The 16,611-nt window shown below is 42.3% G+C and overlaps 1 protein-coding gene across 5 annotated transcripts in view; it reads right to left on the reverse strand.

Moving 5' to 3' along the window:
* Positions 1–16,540, reverse strand: part of ELF1 (E74 like ETS transcription factor 1) — an 86,813-nt gene extending 70,273 nt beyond the window's left edge. For 4 of the 5 annotated variants that reach the window (XM_058018855.1, XM_058018854.1, XM_058018853.1 and 1 more), the window contains exon 1: positions 16,500–16,540. The gene's annotated coding sequence lies outside the window, so the exon portion shown is untranslated. Of the gene's footprint in view, positions 1–11,528; positions 11,602–16,499 lie in introns of those variants that run through there. The other variant, XM_058018852.1, reaches the window with a different exon arrangement.
* Positions 16,541–16,611: the final 71 nt, after the last annotated feature.

Here is a 16,611-nt window from a genome sequence, read left to right on the forward strand (position 1 = left end):
AATGCTGGCTGCTCTTGGACTAGATCAGACTGTGATGAGCACTGCCAGCCAAAGACATCAGACCTTCCTTTTGTGGCAGTAATAACTACTACATTGGGCCTGCACTCAGGTAAATTTTTCACCCTAAGATTCACATGATTGCACAACAGTCACAAAAAAGAAAAAAAAAAAAGATACATTACTTGGGAATGTAATGTAATGTCCCTCCCCTACAGGCAGAGGGGCGGGACAGAGAATACTGCTTAACCCATGGCTTTCTGACCTGAGCTAGCTCTTATTCTGTCCTCCCTCTGCACACTCCTTGCCTGTTTGTTTCAGAAAGTGCACTGAAAGTTATTTAACATCCTATAAATATCACTGCCAGTAGGTGTGACAGAAGTCACGCTTGTAAACCCACAGCTCAAAGGCAAGTCACGCAAAGAAATGAAAATAGAGACAGGACAAATTTATACCCCATACTACTTCTCTCAGTGAGCTTTAGACCCCACAAAAATCATGAAACAAAAAGAGTTAAACCATGATCTGCAAATATTTTCAAAATACAAAGCAATGTTACCAGGTTTTCCCAGGAGAAAAATGAAAAATTGTCATGTGTCATCTAATGCTATTGGTAAGCATCCTCAGACAGACAGTTAAAGCTTTGGCATCCTAAAATCCAGCTCACTTATAATTTGCTAATTTCCAGTTCTTCATTCAGAGTCACTCAACTGATCCACAAAAAGGCCAACTTTCCTTACATCTTTGAATGCCATCTGCAGAAACTGTTCCAGCACACACCCTACAAGAAACAAGGCAACTAATCAGAAGAAAATAGACAGAGGAATGCATTTTATACCAACAAAGAGCTAACTCGATCTGGATTTACTTTTTTTTTTTAAAATCTAGAAGAGTTTACTGTTTGAAAAGGCACAACCTGTTTCTGAAACAAGGCAGAAAATAGTATAATTCTAAAAAGGCCCAAGTACAGCTTTGACTTGTAAAGGCAACACTATTTTATATACAGAACACCTCACTACAACATATTTGCAACAAAGTCAAAATGAACTCATTTTTGTTGCTGAATTACTAAATATCCCAAGAGAACCAACGAGGGCATAGCAATATCATGTCTTTATTTCAAATTCTCACACTGTATGTGTATCAGCCCTGAAAATTTCTTTCACATCTGTACAATCCTGACTGCAGTAAGATTATGCTAGATCCTTAACTTTACAAATGAAATGATCACTTATTGGTACAGCTGTTTTGAAAGACAAGTATTAGGTTGCCTATCTATCTCTACAGATTTGCACTCAAAGGTTTTAAGCAAAAATGGATTTCCCACTGTTGTGCAAGAAAGACACAAAGGTAAGGTGGTACAAGACATGAAGTAAAATTTATAAATACTGACAAAATTCAAACACATGTGAATGGAAGAAAAGTTTAGACTTTCCACGGATAAGAACCATTCTTTCCAGAAAGTAAGTAAGGTTTGATCCTTGAAGTAGAACAGCACACCCAACATCATCCCACAAGCTTCAGATCCCCCACTATTATACTCCTTCAGAGCTATGCTGCATTAACAGGATGGTTGTATTTGCTTCAGAATCTTTGCAAGGATAGTTTTTGAAGAATATCAGCTTAATCTGAAACCATTACTACACCAGTAGTGGTAAACTTGGCCTTTGCTCTTTTCCTTTTTATGCACACAAACACAAAATCCAGAACTATTCGTAAACATGTTATTCTGTAGTTTTTCTTTTTGATGCCCAAATGTTGTAATCCCTGATACAAGAAAGAAAAAAAAATCGGGCATGTGAATGAACAGAAATATATACTAAGTGACACTATGTTGCAAAGACATCCAGAAAGAACATAAAACAGAGGACTGGGCAAATTTTATATAGTCCAACAGGAGTTTCTCAACTGGGACACTTTGGCTAAGAAATTCTCATTAAAAAGTTGTAACTGTATTTTTTTCCTCTGCTCATTCTGTGAGTCATTCATTACATTTCTGGGTGTTGCAACACATTCATGAATAATAAACATGTATTAGGAAGAAGAAAAAAAACCAAAACAGTGTCCACAGTGGATTTTTTAATGTCTGTATATATCAGTATAAAAATCAAGAATAAAGCTGAGATTTTCAGAAGTTTCTATGCAAGGAATGCTATTAATCACAGACAAAGTATTTGGTACACCCAGACACCAGTGCACAGACACATGCCAAAGTTACAGCACAGCAGTGTCAGTATTGCTGGTTTTGTTTGGCCTCTTCACAGGGTGGGAGCAGAGGGGGAGGGATCATCATGTTCCCCATCAAACCCTCTCTTGAGGACCAACAGCTAGGCACCGCCCTTAGCTGGACAGTTCTGGACCCAAAGCTGCACTTCTGCAGCTGCCTTTTTTTTTTTTTTTTTTTTTTTTAAATTAATTTTCTTTTAAAACCAGAGAGTTAGGTTTCAGAAGCTCTGCAGTCCCAGAATGACATCCGCACTACAGGAAGTTACTGCTGATGTCTTAAAGAAGTACCAGGGAATTATTTATCCACACTTGTGTTTCAGACAATAACAAAAAAGAGCACCCAACAGATGCACGTGTCAGGGTGGTTGCTGCAAGTTTTTTACTGCTCCAGTCAGATGAAAAAATATTTACTTCTATCCTGATTTTTTTTATCCTTTCAATCCCGCTGCCTTATGCAGGCCACACTGGGTACCTCACACACTTGTGCTGATTCCCTGTATGGATGCAGACCAAATTCATGGAATTAAAGGAAATCCAGAGAAACATCATTTTTAGAAAAATGTTGGGCTAGAGTTCCATGAATATTTTAGATGCTTACAAGAATGCAAAAGGGTATTTCTGCACTGCTCAGGTGGTGAACACAAAGGAAATGAAAGTGTGTTTATTACTGCTCTTCCAGCTGCTCTAATTAATGGAGAAAGATAAAAGTGGTAACTTGGAGAGGCTGGAGATAGAAAATAAATTATGAAAAAAGTAAGCTCATGTGAATGAATCAATTTTCCATTGCAACTCACTCAGGCTGAGACCTGGCTATTAAAGAACAGTTAGCTAGAAACACAACCTGGTTACTTGCTTGTTCAGGAAATAATATTTTTAGTAGCAGGCTTACCTATCCAAATACATGCTACATTAACCAATTGGTGAATACATAAATCATGGACAAGAGAGGGAGAAAAAGAATAAGGCCTGCAGGACACAAAAAAGAGGGTATAGAGGAGCTCAGCGCTGCTGGGAAGGGGAACTGGCTGCTGGAAGGCCAACATTTTTATCTCTCAGCTACATTTCAAGTCACAAAAACAACAGTTTCCATCTCTAAGCTCATGTTCAGTCAGGCAGGCAGTCCTACCAGCAAATCCTGTAGGACTGAGAGCCTGTGGATCAATCCAACAAACCAAACCACCACCTCTGCTATTGTCCCTTGCCCATAAAAACAAGGTACAGCAGTCAGACGTATCCTAAACAGGCACGGAGGTTCAGCTCCAGAGAGAATTGCTGCTACTATGATGTGTTTTCCAAAAGCCTCCCAGGAATCTTCTTTCTTGGTTCTGTGGTCTAGGGAGACCTGAAACCAAAACTGGAAAGCAGAGGCTAAGAGAACAAGAAGACATTATGGCATGCACAGTTTCCCAATGTGATTTTCCTCCTGCTTTCTACTGACAGAGGTCATTCTGTTATTAATTGAAGCAGTTCAATATTCTCCCCAGATAACCTGTCATAAAGGCTTAATATTTTCAATGTTACATTCAAAGTACTATATATAATTCATTCTTATTATTTCAGTCTAATTTAGTCTCTTTAGCATTTCAATATATATATGTTTAAACTTATAATTCATTTTGTCCTGCATTTATTGAAGGTCCATCAGCTTTAAAGATACCTGTGCTCTGAAAAACACCCCACTAGAACTGAGTGACTTCAACTCCCTCCACCATCAAGGAACAGGAGTTCACATTCTAGCACAGTAGCCTCCATTCAGAGTGTTTCATCTACTGCTTCTCTGTAACTAATTTTATTTCTTGAACTTTTCCTTTTAATGCTCCCCATTTTTAGCGAGACTTATTAGAAATGTTTTCCAGCTTTGCATAACAGACAAAAATATACCACTTGTGACTGAGAGCACAGACATCTTCCTGTGTGAGTAATTGAAGAGTAACATCAAACTAATTTAATTTTGATATTCAGAATAACAATAATTAAAACAATCTTTTCTATTACAGTAGTCAATGATCTCACTGAGGAAGGAGAAAGAGTAAAGAAAATTACTTTTCTGGGTTTTTTTCATTAATTGCTCTCATCCTCAGGCCTGTTGGTTTTATGATATGATCCCTTGCTGCTTTGCATAAGCTAGCAGCTTACTTCCTGCTACTCTGCTTCATGAGAAAATGAACTCCCCTACCCTAAACAAGGACACTTTAATTCTTTTATTGCTAATCCTTACTTGCATGCAGCAGGCTGCTGCTTCCCCAGAAGATCCTAAACAATCTGTCTCAGGGTTGTGGTTCCAGGTGATTGTAACAGTGTTAGGTGCATTACTTCTACTTAGTTTTCTGAAAACATACACATTTTCCTTAACAGCTTAATACTAAATTTCCCCTTTCTACTCAAGTATATGACATTACCCAGTGAATGTTTTCAAAGCTACCCAAATATATTATTTGTGCACCATTCCAGCAATAGTCAGATTTGGAGGTACAGGATTTATGAAACAAAATTATACAATACATTGGAAAATTCACCACACAGGAAAAATGCTATCTGCATCATCAGAAAATGAAGATTTGCATTTTTGTGGCGATATGGCAGCTGGAGATCATATAGGGAGCAAACAGAGGAGAGAGCTCCCTGCTTTGGGCACAAATCAACAGGTACAGTGCCCAGGGAACAGCTGATGCTTGTAGGCAGGAAGGAGCAGGGTGAAGACCTGACCTGAGGACCTGCAGGGCAGAGCTAATGCAGCAAAAAGCTGTTAATCCACATAGACAAAGCAAAACAGAGCAATGGGGAAAATGGTGCATAATCATTTAATAGTTGTGTTGGCCCACTTTTAGCTTAAAGTCATTGCCTCTTGTCACTACCTGACATGCAAAGTCCCTATCCCTTCTTTCTGTAAGTCACAATAAGGTCTCCTTGGAGCCTTCTCTTTCCCAGGCTGTCCCAGCCTGACTTTGTAGGAGAGGGGCTCCAGCCATCTGATCATCTTCATGGCCCTCCTCTGGAGCTGCTCCAACAGGTCCCTGTCTTCTTTCTTTGCTGAGGATGCCAGAGCTGGATGCAGCACTCCAGCTGGGATCTCCAGAGGGGGAGAAGCCTCCTCACCCTGCTGGCCACAGCCCAGGATGTGACCAACCTTCCAGGCTGCAAGTGCACACTTGTTGGCTCACATCCAGCTTTTCATCCATCAGGAACCCCCAAGTCCTTCTCCACAGGGCTACTGACATTTTGTTTTGTTACAAAACTCCTCCCCGCCATCAACATCACAAAATCATAGAGTAGTTTGAGTTGGATTCAAAGATCATCTAGTCCATCCTATTCACCATGGGTAGGGACTTCTTGCACTAGATCAGGTTGGTCAAAGCCCCACCCAACCTGACTTTGGACACCTGTTCATCCATACCATCTCTCCGAGCAGGGCAGAAATACACTTCTACTAGCCCTGCAAGCAAAGCCCCAAAAGATATCTCCTTGTCATCCATTTATTTTCACTTTTATTAAATGCCAGAAGGGCAAAGAGTTGAAATCTTCTGGGGAAAAAAAGAAAAAATATCACTACTGTGATAAAACAGAGCTAGTGGCGGGCTGCTAATTCATTTACTCTTTTTCTCCACATCACTGATGGGGTTTTACTGACTTACTTTCCCCATTACTTTCCCCTCAGTTCTCATCACTGTCACCAGTCCCAAGCTAACAACCACACCTGATTTCCCACAGAACCACCTGGGGCTTTCTGTACTTCCCTCCTCATTTGTAAAGCACAGCAAAGTAAGTCCAGACTGTCTAAAAGGAATTGGAAGATCTTGAGCTTGAACTCTTGGTCATATCCAACTGGAGAAGCTCTGGTGCTTCACTGATGGCTACCATTCACTTAGAAAATCTGATCATTAATTAGGTGAAAAAACTGCTTGTCCATGCTTCATGCTCTTAATCTCCTCAAAACTACATCACACTATGTTCAGGATACAAGGGGAAAGAAAGTTAAGCTCTAATTACAGGTAACTGGTCTTCAATGTTATTTGGTAGCAGCATTCAGATTTGAGTCCATTTTCCTCACATTTAGCAAAAGGTAACACTTTGCTCTTAAAAAGAAAACCAAAAAATCCTTCAGTAAACAAATATCCACACACTAAGCTGGATGAGAGGGATGTAAATGTCTCACTACAGGTAATGAATTAAACCCAACATTCTTCTGCAAGCACTGATCTAGCTCCCAGTTATTCAATAGGAGTTTAAATTACCACAACTTTACCAGTGGGACTATTCAATTTCTTCTGTGTCTCATTTCCCTGCCTCATGTTCTTCCAGTTAGAAGGAGAAAGCCAGTTTGGATTGCCTTTTTCTACTTCTTTCCCTTTCTAATTTGTTTTACCTTACTTTCTTTCATTCCAGCTCTACTCCCTATTCTTCAGGCATATCAATGAACATTCAAATACATTTTATAATAAAGATAGGAAAATTTTATTGTGGTGGTTCTCCAGAGCAAAAGCTTGGAGACATCTGCTTTTAAGCCACCTAAGCTCTGATCATGTTCCAGTCAGAATCCACATACAATTGTAATTTCCTCCCTGCTTATCTGGAGATGGTAAGTAATATTTTTCTGGCAGATGAAACAAGTAATCCCAAAAAAGAGATTCCTCCCCAGAACAGTGAAAAAAGAAACCAAAAAAAGCCCTTCCAAATTTTTATTTTTACTTGTCTCCAGTTCAGTAACAAACTGAAAGCCATGATTTGAAAATGCAGCTAAGAAAGTGGGAGCACACGAACAGCCAAGTACCAGTGACAGCATTCATAAGGCCCCCCTCGCATCCATCCCCCAGTTTAACACAGTATCCAAATTCCATGGTTCCCCTAATACTTCCCATTTAGGACAGGTTGCTCTGCTAAAAAGCAGTCATCCTGCAAAGATGATCACAGTGCTATGCAAAAGAACCACAATTATGCATTTTCTCCCTTAAATGACACCTGCACAAATACTTCTGCCTATTGAACACCTATAGCAAGACTACTGCTCAGTCTGATGATAACATATACAGAATAGAAACTTTCATCTGAACATACATGTTCCAACTTCAAAAAAAGATGGGAGAGTTCATATGGTTATCCACCACATCATAGACCAGAAACTCCAACAAACTACACAGGGTCTAATTACACTTAATGCTGCTACATGTCTTGATGTCAATCTGAAAAAACGGAAAGTGTGAATCCAGGAGACCTAAAGGCTTAAAGAATTTTTTAAAAAGTAATATTCTTGATGGGTGTTGAGGCAAAGACATGAGATCTGAAACCTAGTCTGCATCTCAAAGTACGTGAAGAACACAGAATTTTGCAGAAATTCTCCACAGGAAAGGCATTCTTTAGAGGAAAGGCATTCTCTCTAAAAATACTTTTTTTTCCCCCTTCAGGAAAACATGAAATTAGTAGTTTTCTTTGACTAATGTGTATAGATAGATTTAGGAAAAGAAGAAAAACCCCACCTACCTAGTAAACACAATGAAGGGCTTGTACAGTAACAGTCTCATGTAAGACTTGACCTTTTAGCTGCTAGTCACACACAATGATAAAACAGAGATTACAAACCCCCACTTCTGATTCAGCTTTTATTTCAGAGGGACAAAACACAACATCTACAAAGGTTAACATAATGGTTTTCTTGCAGAAAACACAGGAAGACCTTTTATGCCAACAACATCCTGAAAACATGCTGCCCTGAAAATCTGTTCTGTCTGACCTCTGCTTTAGACTGCCCCAAAATGTACCTCCAGAGGCAAAGCAAGCAGCTACATCAGACCTTAGGTCATGTATTTGCAATAGTTCACCTCAAATGAGGTGCACAATGATGCCCTCGCCACCTCCCCTCCCAAAAGGGTACAATAATGATAGATGTATACTGGTATACTTAATCTTAAGGACATGAAAACAATTTAACATAATAGACACATTCTGGAAAAATATTTACAGTCATGGCTGTGGTATACTTATGATCAGAAACAAGTTTTTTCATTAATTAAAATATTATACTTGTAATGGTTGCCAAGTTTTGCTACATGATAATATTAACATTTGAAAACTGAATCCGAAAAATTCTTAGTAATATTTTTTTAAATCCTTCAGACCAAATCTGTTAACCCATAAAATTAGGTCAACTAAGAAAACCTGAGAAAGATCCTTAGAGGTTTGTTCTGGATGGCTTAAGATGAAGGTTTCACTTGAAAAGGCATCCAGTGAAAGAAAGACAGCTGCACAGAGCACATGAAAATCCAAACACACAAGAAAAGAGCTCAGCTCTACCTCAGTGGATGTAAGCAGGTGCTGGGGGAACTATTCTCTGCACAAAACTACATGTGGGTATAATTCCCCTCTAGCAGAGGCAAACATAAAATGCTGGCAACAGGTCTGCCAGCACAAGGTTGGAGAAAAGTTTACACTTCTAGATTCTGTGGATACATCTCATTTCCAATATCTCCACTAACACACCACTGATTTCCTTAACCCTTGCCCCCAGCAGTTTCTCAGCACAGCTTTCAGAAACTGCCTCAGCTTTGCCACTTAGGCTCCCCAGTCCATTTTGAGTGAAATAAATCTTATGTTTTAACCAGGCAAGTTAAGCAAAATAGTTCTGGCAGAACAGAAGGGTTCCTGTTTTCAGCTGGCAGGTCAGGGGCAGTAAAAGCACGCAGAAGATGAGTGACCAGCTGCCAGGGGTGGGGGGATGACTGATGCAAGACAAGCAGACATCACAGCTATGGGCTATGCTCTAGAGGTTCATTGTTCCTTAGACAACACATTATTATCACAACATAACTGGATGTTGGATTCAACAACGACAAAGTTGGATCACTCAGTGTTCCTATGGCAGTACGTGAACACTAAGTACTCTCACACCCTTTTGCTGACCAGTCTTGCTGTCCTCCTACCCACAATACCACCTCCCTTGTCCTTGATCTTAAAAAAACCAAAATCCCATGGCACAGGATGGCATAACCTTGTCACCTCTTCAGTGAACTGGTGACGAAGTCCACCCTCAGCTTCCCTTAAAACAAACATATTTGCTGTAGCTCTCTTGATCAACAGTGGACCTTAAAAACCACAGACCTTTCAATTTCTCCTAGACCTTTCCCTTTTAACACAATGAGAGAACAGAGAACCAGAATGCTGTTCAATGCCCCCTTGCCTGGAAAAGGTCTGCAGCAAGTTGCAGAACCCTACAGCTTTTCCACTGCTCCACCACCAGCTCATGCCCCCCTCTCCAAAGAGCCCAAACACACCCAGAATTATCCAACGCAGGCTGACGTGCAAGCTGCTGAAATGGCACAGCAGCAGAGCCTCTCTGGGCAGCAGCAGATGCTCAAACAGAAGCTGCAGCAGCAGACACTGTGTGAGCAACCTTCTGCCAGGGCTTTCTACCTGAACCTATGACATGCAAATGAGTCACAGAACAAGGTCAAGCAAGCTGAAACACCTCATTAAATTTTGTTGATGCCTGTATTGCCAGCAACTCCAGACAATGTAACTGCTTAATGTCACTATTGTATTCATGGAGGGGAAAAAAACCAGGATATCCACTGCCTAGAGTAGACAAGTGGGTGTTAGTACTAGGTTTTAACATGAAAAAATAATTCTGTACATACATACAAATAAAAGGAAGCTAAATTCTGGAGAGTGGGAAAAATTACATCTTCACTGGCCACAGGTGTGCTGGATTAGGCACCAAATGGGAAGTTTGCACAACAGGTACAGAGTAATGCATTCCATAAAAACACCTAACTCTTGACTATTCTGATTATAGTGACACTTGGCTGTGGTGAGGTAGAAAATCAAACCTGACAGATAACACAGTCCTACTCCTGTTTCTAGTATTTTTTAATTCAGGGTGCATAACTATCCTACACACATAAGTTTGTGCTGTTGCTCATACAAACAGTCAGCTATACAGCTCAACTACTTAACAGTGTTAAATTAAAATTTGATATGCCTCTGAGATGGACACTTAACAATTCTGACAATTTTAATCTCAGCGTCAAACATTGTTTCACCTCACAACTAGGAAGGGAAGGAAACTCACTAAATATTACAAACACAGTAAGATGTCACAAAGTGGCAAACTACAACCCACGACTGCACTTTCAAAACAGACACAATGTGGCAACATTCATTATCATCTCATATTAACACAAGTTTTATCCAAGTACTGAAACATCAAAATTGAATGCCAAATTCATTGTTCTCTGAGTCTGCCATTTTCTGAGAAGAAATTTATTTCATAGCCTAACTAGAGCTCTTTAAAATTGAAATCATCCAATCTGATTTGTACTTGTGTTTGGCTCCTGCATGTCCTAGAAATCAATAGTAAATTATTATTAACTCCAATGAACATAGCAACAGGCAGATGGGCCAAACCCTAGAAGGCTGTACCATCACTGGTTTCCCAAACATGAACATCTCAATAGAGCAGATGAGGAAAGTGTATTTGAAAATCATGTTTGAGAGGAGTGCTTGAGTATTTCCAAGTCTGTGGAAACACTCATATATATATACTTTCAAGTCTAAATATAGTGACTTACAAGAACTTCATCTCTTCAAGTTTCAGTTGTTCTCAACAAGAAAACTCCCAGTAAACTCATCCTATATAGAAAATGTTTTATTAACTTAAAACTTTCATAGGATATCTTAAAGTGTGAATGAAAAAGCCAAACCAAAACCACTGTAAAAGACTGAACATCAGATTTTTGATACCATATACACTACAGTACATGCAATAAAATACATTTTTTACAGAAAGAAATATTTCAACTCTATAGAGTCTATTTGTTCTAGTTCAGCTGCAGAAGGAAAAAATGTATCTGTTTGTTATATCAATAAAGAATGGACTATGGAATTATAAAGCACCATCCCGCAGCTATATCTAGGCTCAAGTTCAATTCCCAAGCTAAATTAAACTTTCAGTTTTATTGTGAAGCTGCCTGAAAAGGAGCATCGCAGGTAATGCTTCAGCTTGATTCAGGCAGTCAGTCATGTTTCAGGTTGCAAAAGATTTCACCAAGGCACCCTCTGCTGTTTCAGTGACTGCCAGGGGTGTTCTGGTGCCAGGCCATGTGCACATTGCCTGCCTCTGTCTGCCTGCAGCAGATGCGGCTGCAGGAGGGGAATGCCCGAAGGACAGAGGGATGGCTAAGGGAAGAGCAGTGAGCAGCTGACTTCTGAACACTGAGCTTGCCTATCTAAAGGCAGAAAAAAACCTTTTTAATCCCTATATATATATAGGGGATGTAACTGACAGCATCCTGACCAAAGAAAGATGATACACCAACCTGGGAATAGGAGGGGACTGTGTAAAGTGAGGATCTGATATCCTGTCACCAGCTGCCACCAGATGTGATACTCTAGAGGGAAGTACACAATAATTAATCACACTCCCAGAAGTCAAATTAGGCATCAAGAAAAAATGGTGCTCCTGACCCAAGAGAAAACCAGCCAATTCTAAAGTATGGCATTTTATTGTAATCTTGTCAAGGTAGCAATATGTGCTACAATACACAGAAAGCACTGCAAGTAATCTTGTTTTCTCAATCTAGGGAAAAATGCAGGTGAATGGAGTACAATTCTTCCCCCTTCTACACACACTGGAAACATCCTCCACCAAAGCAAGTGAAAGCATATCTTTAAGAAGAAAAACCCAGCAACTTTAAACACTCTCAGCAACTGCAAATCCACTACAATCCTTTACAGCCTTCGTTGCTACTTATTAGTTCAAAGTACAACATGCCTAACTTCATCTCTCAGACACTGGATGGTCAAGTAAAAATCATGTATTTTCCTTACACACATGTATGATATATACAGGCACCATATAGTTCCTCAGATGTACAATCTGCAATTGTGACACCTGGTCTCCAAACCCTGGATCACTTTGGTCCTCGTGCTCTTATTAATATTTCACATCCTCCCTCACGTGTGAGCAGCAAAACCAGACATGGAATTCCTGTGATCTTACTAATGCCACGTACTTTCCTACTTCTGTGCAATATTTATATTGCTGCACAGCCAAAGACCACACTTCAGTTGCAGCATTGCAATGAAAACTCCTGTTGAGATGATTCTTTGCACAAATTCTTAAGCCTTCTTTCAATAAATTACCAGCTTGAGGACAGCCCCCTATCGTGCTGGTGCAACCACAATCCTGGTTCCTTTGTACGTGGCTGCATGAAAAATGCCTTCTGATGGATGCTGATCATTAAAAAAAACTGTTTGGAGTATGGTGTACTAGTAACTTGTTCCACACGTGCACAAACCTGCACATAATATGCTGGTAATGAGGCGATATCATCACCGAAGCTGTGAATATATTGATGTTAACCAGCCTTACACCAAGATCCAGCCCCCAGGGAACCTCACAAGAAACAGCTGCACTCCCATAGAAGAAAGGCACGCCTAAGTTCCTCTCTAAACTAAGAAAGATTTATGAAGCAACTCTGCCAATGTTTGTGGTGTTTATTCCACAGTGACTCCATGGCACAATTGTTTTAAACTCACACTTCACTGCAGACTTACTAGATATTTCAGGGACACAATATAGGGTGAGTCTGCTACAATAGAGCAGTTGATGAATAGCTTAGGAATTTGGGAGATGTGGGTTTTTTACAATTCAAAATGCTGGGAAGCTATTTGCTTTAGTTCTACTGTAAACTGGTCTTTAACAATCGTTAAGTCATTTTGAAGTATTCAGAGCAAGTAAGCCCTGGCTTGTCATTTATTTCAGAGGCTCCATTTTAAAGTTTTCAATTTTTCAGCCAGGAAAACAATGAATAATGTGAGTAAGGAAAATCATTCAAAGCATTAACCAAAGATGTTTAGGTTCCTTTCTCTAGTAAGGAAAAAAACCCAAACCAAAACTAACAAACCAAAAGAACAGTTAGTAGACCATGTAACCAGTCAAATAACATTGTAATTCAGCAGCACATTTCCATGTACATAAACATATACACAGGATTGGTGAAGCTTGTAGCATTGCCTATTAGGCAGCTGCTGAACACTTCCCATGCAAGATGCTGCTTCCAGCTGCTTGTAACTTGGCCAGACTTTGACTGCTTGGGTTGAAATTTTCCAAGTTGAATGTCTGCCTCAGGCTAAATTCTGTTCCATGTGCTGTAGGAGTTACCTCTGAGTGAGGGGTGCAGAAAGAGGCAGACTGGGATTAGAAGAACTTGGCCAAAGTACTTGAGCTGTTTTCAGAACAAAACAAGGGAAAATGCTGTCTCCCAATGGCAATACATGTCTGGAAATGTGAAAGGCTTTAATGCTCTTCCATCTCCCGATGACAGATCTGAATGGGGGGTGGAGCCCTTTTGGAGTCCCTCTTTTGCTGCCCCCGTGAAAAGTCCACCTGCATTTGATCAAATGTCCAAAACCCAGCTGCACTGTGTGCATTTTCAGTAGGTGTCTGCTAGGCCACCTCCACATTCTTCTCAGCTCCTCCTGGTGATCAGACAGCACAAACAATTACGAGCAAGCACAGCAACACAGAGCACAGCCATGACCTGCCACCACTGGTTACCCTCAACAGGGGGCTCTGACAGCAGAGTCCCAGGTGTTACCTTATGAAGCCAGCTGATGAAGGACAGTGAACAAATATTCTACCCTAGGCTGATTATCTGCTTTTTGGCACTTTTCCTAAGGGAAAGAAAATCTAGGAAATTACTTACAAAATGCAGTATTAAAAGCATGATAAGCAAAGCAGATTTTAGAAATTATTAGAACTAAGTGGTTTACATTAACTAACAATGTCTCCTAGTGCTCATATGCATCAATCTCTAACTAGATAAATCTGTATTTGCAGCTGACCTGGCCACATTTTTTCCCACTGAAGCTTTGCTATAATTAATACACAAACTCCTCTTTTTGCCCTTGTTCTCTAGAGCATCATAAACCACTTTCAAATCACAGAGGAAATTATTTCTTTTCTCTTAGGTTATATGCTTCTCATCACTACAGTAATCTGTAAGATAAAGGATACTGTTACCCATATATTTTTAGTACAGGAAACTAAGATATATTAAATCAAAAAACTACGGACACTGAGTCAGCAAATCTGACACTCAAGGCTTGTATTTCCAACATGCTTAGACCTGCAAAACATCTTCTGTACACAGAGACCAAACAGACACTCATTTATGTTCCAGATGGTTAAGTTTAGCATAACTGCAAAGCAGATCCCAGGGACTCAGGCCAGGCTCCCAGAAAACCCAACAGACCACGGGCAAAAACCTTTATGCTTATGTGGAAATCAACGGCAAAGGAAATCAAGCTGCCAAATCCGATTCTCCAGCTGTCTCAGCTCCGAAGCTGCCTCTCCCTCTGTGTACAGTTGTTTGCCCCACTGTCACTGCTGTCCAGCCAGAGAGCTGCTACACCTTGGGGGACACGTTGTCATGTCCCGAGCTGGCCGGGAAGGATGCTGGCACATCCTGTCACACCATCCTCAGGCACAGCTCCGAGGCGGGCAGGTGAGCCCGGCATCCTGAGCACTTTGCTTTGCAAACTTATCGGCGGGGTAGGGCTGTGCTCAGGGGACAGGCGGTAAATGTATAGAATGTATAGAGATCAGCGACATCCACTGGGTGGCAGGCATGTTTCACGGGATCCAGACCCAGCGCGTATACAGAGGTACACAAAACGAAAGCTCCCAAATACTGGGCTTGTTCCCTGTCTCAGAAGCAGCAATTGAACGGACACGGTAAAAAGAAAGAAAAAAAAAAAAAAAAAAAAAAAAAAGGAAAAAAAAAAAAGAAAAAAATTAAATCCCACAGAGGGAAGTTAGCGTACTCTGCCTTGATTTTAACACCAGCTTCTTGTCTGTGGTGCTGAGGCATTGGAATTGCCCTGGCACTCGGGGGTAAGAGCTGCGAGGACACACAGTGTCCCGTGTCCCTCTTGTAGCTGGGTGCCCTCGCTCGAGGTAGCAGGGACCTTGTAAGAGTCTCTGCTGCACTAATTAATGATCAATGCCTACTGAGATAAAGCCTTTAAACTCTTCCCCAATTTAACAAACTGAAGGGGGGTGGAAGTTTTTTGGACCAACAGCTATAAATGAGTCCATGTGTGTAAGCAGCTAAACTTTAAAGTTGAAAGAAACATAAAAAAACCGGTATTTTCCATGGATTTCTACTTAGCATCCAAGCAGAATAATTTCAAAAGTTGCTTAGAGGGAGAAGACACCATCAACCAAATTTCAGCCCAGAGTGTATATTTATAGCCATGTTGTGAACTACATAAAAAGTACACTTATAGTGGAAATGCTGACAAATGCAAAACTCCTGCAGCTAGCTATGACAGTTTGACCACAAGCCCTCCTTGTGAGAGGAAAAGGCAATCTCCCCACCTCCTTTCTCAGGCAGCTCGACAGCGAGCTGGGGCAGGGGGTGCTCGGTACAGGTATCACTGCCCTGTCCCTGTGGGATGGATCGAGGCAACTCTTACTCCCCGTATTTCCCACATGTTGAATGAGCCACCCCCTGTTTTTGCCATAAACAACCGGAGGGCCTCTTACAGCCATGACTCACTCCGCAGGCTTCTCCTCCACCCCTGTGCGTGACTGTAGCAAACAGGCTGCCAGCTGCAGCCGGTGAATTAACACGACTTTTTTCGCAGAACCGTGGGGAGAGCAGTCACACAGGGCAGGGCGAAGGGGGAGGGAGGGGGTGACGGTGTGCGGTGGAACACCAGCCCGGGGTGAGTTTTATACGTGGAGCAGCGGAGGGGCCGATGTGCCGGGGACGCCCGAGTGTGACCGTGTGCTCCCCGTCCCCCCGCCCCGGCACGGCGCCGGCCCTCGGCCCCCCTCTCCTGCCCCACGACGGCGGCGCCCGGGGGGAGGCAGGCAGGGACAGAGGGAGGGCAGGGCGGGGGCGCCGGGGGCAGTGGGGAGAGGGAGGAGGTGAAGCTGGCACGCAGCAGGAGCCCTCCCGACACACGCGCCGCCGAACTCCCAGAAAGTTGGCAGCGGCGCCCGGCGGGACGGGGCTCCGCTGGCCGCCGCCCCAGGGCGCGCTCCGCCGCCCGGCCGGGGCCCGCTGCCTCCCCGGCCCCTTCGCACCCTGCCACCGCCCTTCTCCCCACACCTTTCATCTCGCATGGGTGCCGCGGGGCAGGGACTGCCTGGCACGGGGCGCTGCCGGCGGTGGGGCTCGAACCCGTGGTCCACGGTGTCTCTCCCCACCGCAGGGGAGGCGGCTGAGCCTCCCGGTGCCCCCGAGCGCGGGACGCGGGCGGCGGGCGGCACTCACCGAGCGGCCGCGGCTCCTTCTCCCGGTCCGGGCGGCTCCCGCTGAGCGCTCGCCTCCTCGGGGACGAGGGAGGAGGAGCGGGTGAGGGCAGGAGGTGGAGAAGGGCGGGGAG

Source organism: Melospiza georgiana, chromosome 2 (genome assembly GCF_028018845.1).
Source record: "Melospiza georgiana isolate bMelGeo1 chromosome 2, bMelGeo1.pri, whole genome shotgun sequence".
In the NCBI taxonomy this organism is placed as follows: Eukaryota; Metazoa; Chordata; class Aves; order Passeriformes; family Passerellidae; genus Melospiza; species Melospiza georgiana.